Genomic DNA, 11,922 nt, shown 5'->3' with positions numbered 1-11,922 from the left:
TGTATTTTGTCATGTTGGTTTTCTTTCCCATCTTTGTGCAAATCAAAGTCATCAGCCTCCCTGAGAGCAAAGCTGCTTCTCTCATGGGTGATGGCAGCAGGTGGCAGCTGAGTGAATAGAAGAACCGAAGGGCTGGTTGTTGCTGCTGCTCGAGACTGTGGCTACACATAGAGTACCTCTCTGTACCTGCTTGCAACCTCCCTGGCTAAATTCCATGTAGTGAAGGGCTTTATGTAAGCAGGGAGGTGTGAACTGCTCCCTGTTGGAGATATTTTGCTTCCTGCCTAGTGGAATCATACTAAAGTAGGCAGTGAAGCTGTGCTTGCAGCCACTATATGGAGGTTACAACGCAATATGCCTCTTACTGAGCGTAACAGTCACGGCAAGCCTCTTAAATGCGGTGACAGTGAAACTTCTCATAAAGCAAACAAGAATATTGTTAATTTGCTTACTGCTTCCTTCAGCCTCTTCTGAGACCAGTGCAGTTGTCATGTTTCATTAAGCTGTGCTTCATCACTATCTATAGAAATTCAGCCACAGACCACTTACTCTCTCAAGTCCTGTGCTGCTGTGATTAAACATTTGGCTTAGCCTGGGACACACCTTACGCTTCAAGTCCTCCAAACAAACAGATTTGAGATACTTAATTCCAGTGGTGTTTGCCTGAACTTCAAAAGAAGAGCTGTAGGACTAAGCAGCAACAGTCTTGTGCCTCCTAATGATGCCAGTGTATGCCAGCTAGGCAAAGAGAAAGTATAGGCTTATGCTTTTAAAACAACTCGAGCACTGCTTTGCCAGTGCATTCCTTCAGCGCCTAATAATAATAGCACATTAGCTTCTAATTAAACATGAAGCCACACTTATGAGTCTTTATTTTCCAGCCTTTCACAACAATAGGCAACAGCGATGTGTTACATAGAAGGCACTGGGGAAAAAGCAACAAAGGGATTGCATACTGTGCTGCCGGTGTTGTAGGGAACATTTTTCCTCACGTAGCGGCTTCTCATAGTTAGAAAGGCTAAATGGGGTGCAGGATGTTAGGAGTAAGAAGGAATTACTGCTTTCTGTAGATCTTCTGTGGACGACTTTCCTGGTTGTGTGTGCTGCTCATTGTCTTGCTGAAGTCCCACCTGGACTCTGCAGCAGCTTCAACTCCCTCACCCTCAGCTCACACCCAGAATCAAGCAAAGGCAGGGTTGGGAGCTGTCATCCTGCATGAAGCCTCTGCCTGTTCAAACCCTTGGCTCCAGCAGCCGTGCAATCCCCAAAAAGGTGCACAAACCCCTTTGTTCTTGGCAAACAGGTTTGGTACGTGGTGTGACAGAAAGGAGAGCTCTGCAGAACTGAGCTCTGAGCTCCCACAGCAGCAGAGCTGGAAAGAGCAGGGTCCCAGCAGCAGAATGTGCCTCTTGCCACCTCCCTGATCCAAGCCTTGGCCTCTGGGTGACGAGGCAGCCCCTGGTGCATGACCTGTCTTCCCAACAGCCTGTTCCCAGCACTCACTGGTGTTATTTACCCACTCCACAGACCAAGGAGCTGCAGTGCCATGTCTCTACAGGTCTCGAGAGGACTCGACAAGCCTGTGGTTCAAACACGCTTGGCAGCAGGTGAGGGGAGAGGATTGCTGGGCGATTGCAAAGAGGCCCGGAGGCAAACCTCAGACTTTTCATTCCTGCCTCCTCGTTGCACCACCTTGGCTCCGCACGGCAGGGCTGCCAAGAAAACAAAGCGTGTGGGAGCCGAGCTGCACCACCAAGGGCTCCTTCTGCAGAAGGGTGAAAACCTGCACAAGCAAAGCACCAGGCTGCTCTGCATGCAAGTCCTGAGACCTGTGATGTTGTTGCACATAGTTTAAAAAGAACAAGTGCCGGATTCTGCACCTGGGATGGGGCAGTCTCAAATATATGTACATACAGGGGATTAGAGGCTGGAGAGAAGGAAAGGAATCCGGGGGTTCTGGATGACAGCAAGCTGTACCTGAGCCAGCAGTGTGCCCTGGAGTCAATGGGACAACCATATCCAGGGGGCACCAGGCCCAGCACTGCAGCCCTCTGCTCTGCACTGTACGGCCTCACCTGCAGCACTGGGTGTGTGTTTTGGTGCCGTGATGTAAGTAGGGCATAAAGCTATTAGAAAGTGTCCAAAGATGGGGAAGGCTCTGAGGACAAGGTGTGTGCAGAGCAGCTGAGACCCCTCGGTGTGCTCAGCGCAGAGCAGAGGAGCTGAGGGGAGGCCTGATGGCGGCTGCAGCTCCTCACAGGGAGGACCTGTGACAGGGCCCGAGGGAACGGCATGGAGCTGTGCCAGGGGAGGGGCAGCTGGGGGGCAGGGAAAGGGGCTGCACCACAGGGCGGTGGGCATGGAACGGGATGCACAGGGCTGTGGGCACGGCCCCCAGTGCCAGAGTTCAAGGAGCATCTGGACAGTGCTCTGAAATGTAGGGTTTGAATTTCTGGTGTGGAACAAGGATTTGTACGCCGTGATCTTTGTGGGTCCCTTCCAACTTGGGATATTCTGATTTTGTGATTCTGTGAGCTCAGCTCATCCTGTTCTTTGGCTCACATGTGCACTCAAGCCTCTGCATGAAGCTTCTGATTGCTGTTACAACAGCTGGGTAGTGCAGGAGGATCCATGGCACACGGAGCTGCCCTGCTCCCACTAGCTTTAATGACACGCTTTGAGCACCCAACAGCAAAATGCCGAATAGTACCTCTGGGGACCCACACTGGAGAAAGACTCCCAACCCAAAGCTGATGATGATTAAACAGATGGCAACAGAGCAGGAAACTGTTTCAACAGAGGAGGGAGCATAGGGCAGATCCCAACATGTTGGGTGGCCATGATAAAGCTGTGGTTCAACGTCACGGGCTGCCAACAGCCAGACACGGGGCATGGAAGGCAGCCGTTGCGAGGCAGACTGCAAGTGGCATAGGGAGGTGGCTGCGTGGCTCTGATTCACCAGCAAGGCTGCTGCAGGGAGGCTGGCATGAAGCCTGCCTATAGCTCCCAGTCCAGTGTCTTGCTGCCATTGTCACCCTCTGAGGATGTCAAGAGCTTGTAGGAGACCACACAGCAGGCACTTGAACAAAAGCGGAATGAAATCACCGCTGTTGCCACCTTATTTGCCTTTTGCTTTTGAAAAACTATTGTAAAGAGTTTCAGACTTTCCTCTGCAATTATGTAGAGCAAAGACCATTTAAATGTTAACAAAGAGCAACTCGTGATCTGCGCAGAAATACCTTGCTTAGGAAGGCTTGAAAGGAAACAAGCAAAAGCACAAAGCAGATACTAAAATGGACAGTGAGGATGGGAAAGATGTTCTGTGCTGTCCCTCTCCCTCCACCAGCTCCTGCACAATTTCCAAAGCAAAAAGCTTGGCAGAATCAGGAGCTGAGGGGTTCCCATCCTCAGCCCTGACAGCATCAGAGAGAGAAGAGCACCAAAACCCGCCCTCCTCAACCCAGTCCCAGAACTGTGGACTGAGGTGTGCCATGCAGGGCCCTCATGCACACCACCAGCTCCATACAGGGCATTCCCTTGGCCACTTTCCCACCTTCCCTGCCCTTTGTTCGACACCTGCCAGGGAGATGGTGTCTCACGCTCACACAAGCTTCACATTACATTACAGCTTCCCAGAAAAAGGCCCAGCCTGCTCAGCTCTGTGGTGAGCATGCTCCAGCCCTGGCAGCTGCTGCGTCCCTGCTGCTGTTTGCAGGCAATTAGCAGGGACGTGGGACAGGGTGAGGCTGGGCGAGGTGAGACACCAGAGGCAATAAGGACATGATCTGAAGCTATTCACGCTTTTTAATGCGGCTGTTTCTTCACTTTGATCACAAGGACTGCCCAGTGTTGTGTGCATGTGTACCTGCCTACACAGACACGCGCACTGACCGACCCACGTACAGAGCCAACGTGTGCCCACGCTCAGCCTTCACACACATGAGTGGGTGTTTGTGTACACATCTACAAATGCAACATTAGGCCCCTTACACACGGAATGACCTGGGTTGGAAGGGACCTCAAGGATCATGAATCTCCAACCCCTGCGCCACAGGCAGGGACACCAACCTAGACCAGGCTGCCCAGGGCCCCATCCAACCTAGCCTTAAACACCTCCAGGGATGGGGCATCTGCAGCCTCTCTGGGCAGCCTGTACCAGCACCTCACCAGTCTCACAGTAAAGAACTTCCTCACTACATCCAACCTAAACCTTCCCTCCTTCAACTTAAAACCATTTCCCCTTGTCCTGCTCTTACCTACCCTTTCAAAGAGTTTTCAAGGTAGGGTGCTCTTAAACCATCACATCCAGCAAATTTAATCCATTCCAAGCCATGTTCAGACAAAACTACAGTACTTTGCTTTTGGAAACAGACTATGAAAATCAGACAGGAGACAGCAGTACTGCACTGAAGTATAGTGTGATGCTTTGCTAACTTAATCCCACCATCCTCTTGGTACCAGTGCAGCCTGCAGCTCTCCCTCTAAGCTGCTCCATCCCTTCTCCTTGTGGTCTGTCAGATAATCCCAACAGCCAAAAGCTGCCCCAAGGTGCATCGCTGCAGGCTGCCGAGTCAGACACATCACAGTGCAACCGCAGCCCTGCAATCCACTCCCTCAAGGTGCTGCCGCTGTTGGGAATGAATCAAATCCCGGCTACAAAAACAAGATGAAGAAACAGTCACTTGCACAGCCATGGGCACTAATGTGGCTGTTCCAGTTCAGACACTCTGAGCCTGTTGAATACAAGCTGGATCAGAGCACCGTTCACCAAATTCAATGTTTTGACTCAACATTTTCATTAAAATCTGAAGGAAGACTAAAAATTATCCCACTCTGAGCAGCTGGGAAATAAAAGGCCCAGAAGGAGAACACCTTCCACATCACAGTTGCCACAATGTTTGCATTACCTATTATAAATATTTAAAGATTTCTAGAATCCTACATTGTTCTTCACTGTTGCCATTATATATATATAATTATGTACATAAGTTTATAATATAAAATGATATATAATGTGCTATACAATATATGTTATATAATATATATGTTATATATGTAATAGTTAAATGGTCCTTTTTTATTATATGTGTACAATATTATATATAATACTTATATATATGTGTATATGAAACCTCTGGAAGATCTGTTTGACCATCCACTCTGCTGCTGCATCACTGGTCTGATGTTTACACAAATGGGCAGTCTTTGGCCAGTAGAAGAGCTGTGTATAAAGTTTGTTTTTATTACTGATCTACAAAGTGTTGTTTATTATATAAAGTAGAATCATAGAACTATTAAGGTTGGAGAAGACTGCTAAGATCACCTACCATCAGCCCTTCTCCACCATGTCCACTGCCATATCTATGAGGTTCTTGAGCACCTTCAGAGACGGTGACTACATCACCCTCCTGGGCAGCCTGTGCCACTGCCTCACTGCTCTTGCTGAGAAGAAATGTTCCCTAACATCCGACCTGAACCTCTCTTGATGCAACTTGAGGCCATTCCCTCTCATCCTGTCACTGTCACCTAGCAGAAGAGGCCAACCCCCACCTCACCACAACCTCCTTTCAGGTGGCTTTAGAGAGTAATAAGGTCTACTCTGAGCCTCCTCTTCTCCAGGCTAAACAATCCCACTTCCCTGTGTTATTAAGTATTATCATTATGTATTATATAATGCATCAAGCATTACTATTACTATTATTATTTCTATTACTGTTATTATTATATAAAGTATTTATTAGGTATTTCACACACATATGTGCACACAGAGAGTAAGTAGCTTCTCACAGACCTAGACCCACTTTACAAGCAGCAGTGCCCCAAGCCCCATCCTGCCCTTCTGGTGTTTCTCTGAGTTCTACCTGTTTTCCTAACAGCCTCTAAGCCCTAAATATTTTTCGGATTAACAAAACTCACTAGGTATCAAGATGCAAAGGGGCAAAAATTTCCACTCAAGTAGAGTTTCAGAGCACAATTCTCAGCCATGGCTGCACTCTGTGGCCATGCCAGAGGAGAATGGCTTCCTCGAAGGCCTCCCCCGTGGCCTTAATCACCATCCTCCCATCAGATACACCTTTCCTTTACCAGTTGTGGAGAAGAATGGACCTGGAGAGAAATGGCTAGTGAGCAAAAAGCAAGTTGATGCATGCTGGTGTTGCGGGAAGCTTGTTTTCTGGCTGGCCCTGTTCTGAGGAAGGCAGAGGCTGGATCTTGCCAAGACAGCAAGGCTTGGGGCATCTCCGTGCTGTGGTGTGGGGATGGGTGGTAGGTGTGTAAAGAAAGCTGCTGGCAGATCAGGGGGTTGGTTTTCACCCTTCCACCCCACCTAACACATCAGTGACCCTCCTAATGAGCCAGCACTGTCCCAGTATTTCATCCAAAAGACATCTGAAGTGGAGTAGATCATGGACACCAGCACCTCCCTGCTGCCAGGGAGGGAGCTTAGCTGCAACAGAGTTGATATGTAATGAGGCTGTTAACATTACATCGTGACACACGTGCTGCCACTGGATTTCCACTGAGCATGTGACTGTTGAGGAGCCAAGAATAAATAATCCTTTAACTATGGATTAAACTCAGTCTGTTTGGCATCCTATCCTTCATTCAAGGCATTGGAAGAACATGGGCCAGCAAGGCATCAATTTTCTCACCAGGAATGGCCACATCCAGCCAAGATGTTTTCTAGCATGCCTGCAAATAAGAAGTTAGAAGACACTCTCTAGGGAATGGCTGCCCCAAGCTAGAGTCTGCTTTATGCCTAGGTTGCACTGGGTGCTGACCCCTTGTCTTAAGAAGCCATCAGACTGTAAACGTATTCTTTCTTACTTTGGCCTCATTCTTGACAGCAACCTTGACCCAGCAGACATCAAAGACAACTCCTAGATGGCTGCAGTTGCCAGCTGTGCTGTCACCCTGGCATGACCTGGCTGTCCTCCTGGTGCGTAGGTGTGCCTACAGCCACCACACATACCAGCAGCTCCGCATGCACTTCTTTCCCTTAGGTAAGCCAGCCGCCACTGGTGGGATGCTTAAGACTTGCTGTCTTCACCTCCCATTCCTCTCCTTGGTTCTTCTCTTTGAGTCCTCAGTGACTGAAGACCTCCAGAGCTGAAGAATAACTTGAAGAAAAGGAAAAACTGAACACAAAGGATGGGCCATGTTCTTCAGCCCCCCACTGCAGGTGTTTCATTTGCTCTGTACCTCCTGTCTGCTCCAGTGAAGAAACTGTTTCAGAGGCTTTCGGGAGTATAGCTGCTAGCAGCAACCCCTGTGCTTCAGTCTACACATCACTTGGCCCAGTCACTGCAGAATTTTTCCTCCTGCCTCTGCAGAAACTTACTCCTTTTCCTCTCTGTCACCTGTGATGAAGGGCCTCAGAGAGCCTTCCTTCATTTCCTCCTGCCCTGCTTGGGCTAAGTTTTTAAGGATCTGTCTCTCACAGCAACGAAATGGGCTGAGTTGCAGGAAACTGATTTGATGGAAAAAAAAAAAAAGAAAAAGCCAGTGAATCCCAAAACAGAAAACACAGAGGAGGAAGAAGAGGCAGAAAATCAACAAGGCATCTAGAAAAGGAAGCATATTGTAAAATTATGCAGCACCCCTGTAACAAAATCAGTTATTCAACTACTTGTGAGGGCACCTATCTGCATTATTCATAGGGTATTAATTACACAACTCTTAATGTTTTTTTTGAGTCTTTGCCATTAAAGCTCAACACCTGCAGCAGGCAGCCCAACAGCACTTTGCCATCTATTCTCCCCCCAACACAGCCTATTCAATTTTATCCTCCTGCCTAATTATGACAATTACTTTCTTATCCTCCCCTTTTATTTCCTTTTACCTGCACTGTCTGAGCCAGCTGTTACGGCTTTAATGTTCTTGTGGCAAAGTTGCTGTCTACAAAGACCCCACCCAAGATGGCACTGTGATATCAAGCTGGTATCAGGTAACAGCTGAAATTAGCTCTCTGCCAGGTGCTTTTCTGACAGCTCCTATCAAAAAGAAGATTATGGGTTTGTGTGTGTGTTTTTTTTTTTTCCCCTCTGACTGCGGCATCACTCTGTGGCCTCTTACAGCCGCCTCCTTGCTCAGCATGAGCTGCACAAACACAGACACAGTGTCAGGCAATTTTCCAGGAGTGGTGGGATTCCAAACACAGTTCCCAGGGAAGGGCTCAGATGATTGCCTAAGCACAGCAGTATCCCAGCTCCTTTCCCTGCCAAAATTCATGGCAGCAGGTGCCTAAGTGTCACTGAGGACTTGTGCTTACAGCCCCCTTGCAGCAGGGCTAGACATCCATGGTAGTACTGTCTCCCTTGCCATACATCCCAGATCTCAGTGCTGGGGGCTGTATGCACACTGCTTCTTAATTAATTTTTCAGATCACCAATGAAGAGCGTGCTTGCTAAAGCTGGAAATACATTGGCAAGTTAAATAAAACTGGGAGAAGAGGATTAGTCAGTCATACTTTATCATAGTTGTGTAGACTGTCAATTAAGTATAAATTTTCACATCCTGGTGGGATGCAGCACAGCCAGCTTTAGGTCTCTAATAGGCTTCAAGCATGCAAAAACTCCCTCAGAAGTCAGTGGAGAGAAAAAGAGGAAACCTCAATGTGCTTATTCCTCCCATACCAACTCATGCCTTTGGGTGAGCTACGCGTCCTGCACTGACCAGAGAGTGAGTATAGACTGTCCAGATGAAACCCTCAGAATAGTGGTGACCAAAGTAAGGAGAGCTAAAACCCCCCAAGGATGCCTATGTTTTGTTCTTAAAAATGCCTCAGGACAGGCCAAAATATAAACTCCTATGAAATTCTTCAGAGTATTACTGAATTTATCTGAGGACTTTGGTTCAGGAGCTGGAAAACTGGGCTCATGATTGCATGCTGTAGACTCTTAAGGAAGGAGGATGAGTGTGATGGTAGCAGAGAGTTGTATCCTCCTAGGGTGAGTGCTCCTTGGGAGAGTTTGCTCTCAAAACTTGCTGTCTAGTAGGTTGGGTTGGGCTGAGCTGATCAGGTTAATGGGCTAATGCTAGGGGTAGAGTGATGATTATGGACAAGTACAAAAGGTCTCAAAGAGCTCGGTCTACCACTGTGTTAAAAGCAAGGACCAAAGATGTAGAGTAAGTCCCCCTTTTGTCTATAGGGTTAAATGGTTATCAACCCTTAAGGTACCTGCCATCACAAAGGTGGTGCCTGTGTGAGAGCTGGGGCTTACGGCAGCAAGATTGTCCTAACATATAATTCCCTGGGGGACATGGGCTTGGAGGCAAGTTTTTGAGGGGCTCTAGATAATTCTGAATTTAGCTGAAGATTTCTGTGCTTATGGAAGCTTGTAACTGGATGGATAGTCAGATGACTGGATACAAGTGGATCTAAAGAAGTTCAGAACATGGCCTAAAGTTGCAGCAAGTTGCCAGCACAGATTATCAGCATATGTTTTATGTTGGGCTACTCCACTAAATATAGAGTCTGGGTTAAGAACCACAGGAGCAAAATAAATAACCCAAGCAACATTGCCTGGGTAAATTCAGGCCAATGGTAGTAATAGGGACTACCAACACCCAACCTTTCCATTAATTCCAATCTATTTCCATTTGTCCTAGACAAAGATATTCCACCAGTGTTCCTGGCTCCTGCCTCATGTTCAGTGACTGTAGTTTTCTACATATTAGGTACAAGCCATGATGCCTATTCAATGAGTTGAATCTGGTCCGGAATGATCAACACTGGATTTGAGCCAGGAGGCACCAGCTCTAATTTTACCCTAGCAGAAAACCCCATCCTACTTCTGAGCAAATCAAAGGCAATTTGCCTCCGCAGGATGCAACCCTTATCTTCCCCAGACAGACTCTGCAGATGCTTAATTACATCAAACTTTAGCTTCTGCTCTTAACTCTCTAGTCCAGTGATCCTGAGCTGAGCTTAAATGAACTGTGAGCCTTTTACCCCAGGTGATGCTAACTCTTGTCCAGGTTTTACAGGACTACAAGAACCAAACAGAAATTACAGGTTTTTGCGAGCCAACTCAAGCCCTAACCCTATCTGTAATCTTGATATGTTTCTTTATAGACCCTGAGACAGTTCAAAATGAATAAGGACTTTCACCCCTATGATAACCATCCTACTTTTACATCCAGGACCCAGCACACACAGCTGAAGAGGTCTTTGGCCCATGTGAAGCCAAACCCTAACCATCATGACTTCTGCCATGTTTTTTTCAAAGCACACCTGAAAAAATCAAAGACCAATGTCTTCCCTCAGGACACCACCCTCATTTTTGCTTGTTTAGCTTTGCAGACATACACAACATATCAGCCCATGCGGCAATTCAGACCTTTCCCTTTCCACGCAGTCCACCAGACACATGAGCCACCAAACACCCACCCACGTGGCACCAGTGCTAATCAAAGCCCAAAGGCAGTGGAAACTCCCCAGAAAGCTCAAGGCAGGGCTAAAGCTTTGTGCAAGAGAAGCTGGGGAGTTTTCTGGGATGAGTTCCTGTGAAGTATCCTCAAGGGTTTAACTGTTTTCCATAAAGACATGCTCTAGGAGGTATTGTGCTAAAATGAGGTCTAGGCATAGAAACATCAGGGCCTGAGAAGACTGAGTGATTTGCAGAGCTTAGATAAGGAGCAAGGGAGCTGGTATTAAAAAAGAGAAAATGACTTTTGCACTGTTTTGGGATGAGGCAACGACTCCAATATATGTCTCTATGGGCATACACTTAATGCTTGGGTTGGAAGAGCCTGTTTTCCTGCTATAAGTGGGAAGGTAGGTCGGGAGCCGATCTCACACTGTTGGGGTTGTTTAGACCTCCTCGCTATCTCAGTGAGCACTATCTGGCCAAACTCACCATCAGCTCCACCCCTGGGGCCTTTCCAGATCCAGCAACAGATCTACTTTTTCAGGCCATGCCGAAGAGTCTGCCCAAGTGGTAATACACTTCAGCTCTGGCATCTGGTGTCTGCTCACCACCCTTGAGCAAACAGCAGCCGCTCACCACAGTTGCCAGCAGCCTTCGTATCAAAGGAGGAGCACTGGGTAGGATTAGGGATCAAAATAATGCATGGAAGATCCTAGTCTGCTGCTGCTGAATCATTCAAATCTTGGAGGCTAGGATTAGAGATGGTGTGACTGGAAGCCAACAGCTCCAGTTTTTATTTGTTTCTGGGACAGAGAAAATTTGCTGGGATACTGTTCGATGGCACGGTAGTTTTTAAATATAGGGTTGGCACTTTGGTCCAAACTCTAAGCCAAATGATATATCCCGCAAATTTGCATAAATTCTGATGTTAGAAAGCATGGATGGCTTCTATGTAACTGTGGGGCATGTGTGGATCTCCTGGTTATACAATAGCAGAAGCAAATAACTTAATAGGTCTGTTGTGAGTAAAGCCTGCTTCAAAGGCTAGAGTTGAAGCCCTGATTAAGAAAACCATGGGCTGAAGAGCTATGCTGATGTACACATTTTGCAACACCTCCCAAAGTGGAGTGAGGACTGCTGGTAATAGCAGCAAGCGTCTCCTGGTTTGTCTTGGGGCATGAAGTGTTCTCCAGGCAAACATGGGCAAGCCTAGAATGGGGCTTAATTTTAAAGAAAGAGACAGCAGGGACTGAAGATCTCTCTATTGTTGTTTTCTCTTAAGCCTAGAGGTGTTGGTGCTGTCCTGACAAGAGCTTACTGATCTGTTCAGCTCTCAGAGCCTGGCTGGTGCCTTTGGGTTGATCAAGATGTTGTGGTTAACACTCAGACAGCAGTGCCAAAAGAGAAGCCTTTTTGCTTAGTCCCAAAATGACCGTGGGGCTTAACCCAGGGTTTGTACCAGAAAAGCCCACAGCCAGGCTGTCTAGCAGCACCTTTGCTCCTCAGGCCTGGCACATGGAGCCATGCAAGCATCAGTTCCTACAGTTCCAAG

Source organism: Excalfactoria chinensis, chromosome 1, assembly GCF_039878825.1.
Source record: "Excalfactoria chinensis isolate bCotChi1 chromosome 1, bCotChi1.hap2, whole genome shotgun sequence".
NCBI lineage: Eukaryota > Metazoa > Chordata > Aves > Galliformes > Phasianidae > Excalfactoria > Excalfactoria chinensis.
This window is presented reverse-complemented; position numbering follows the sequence as displayed.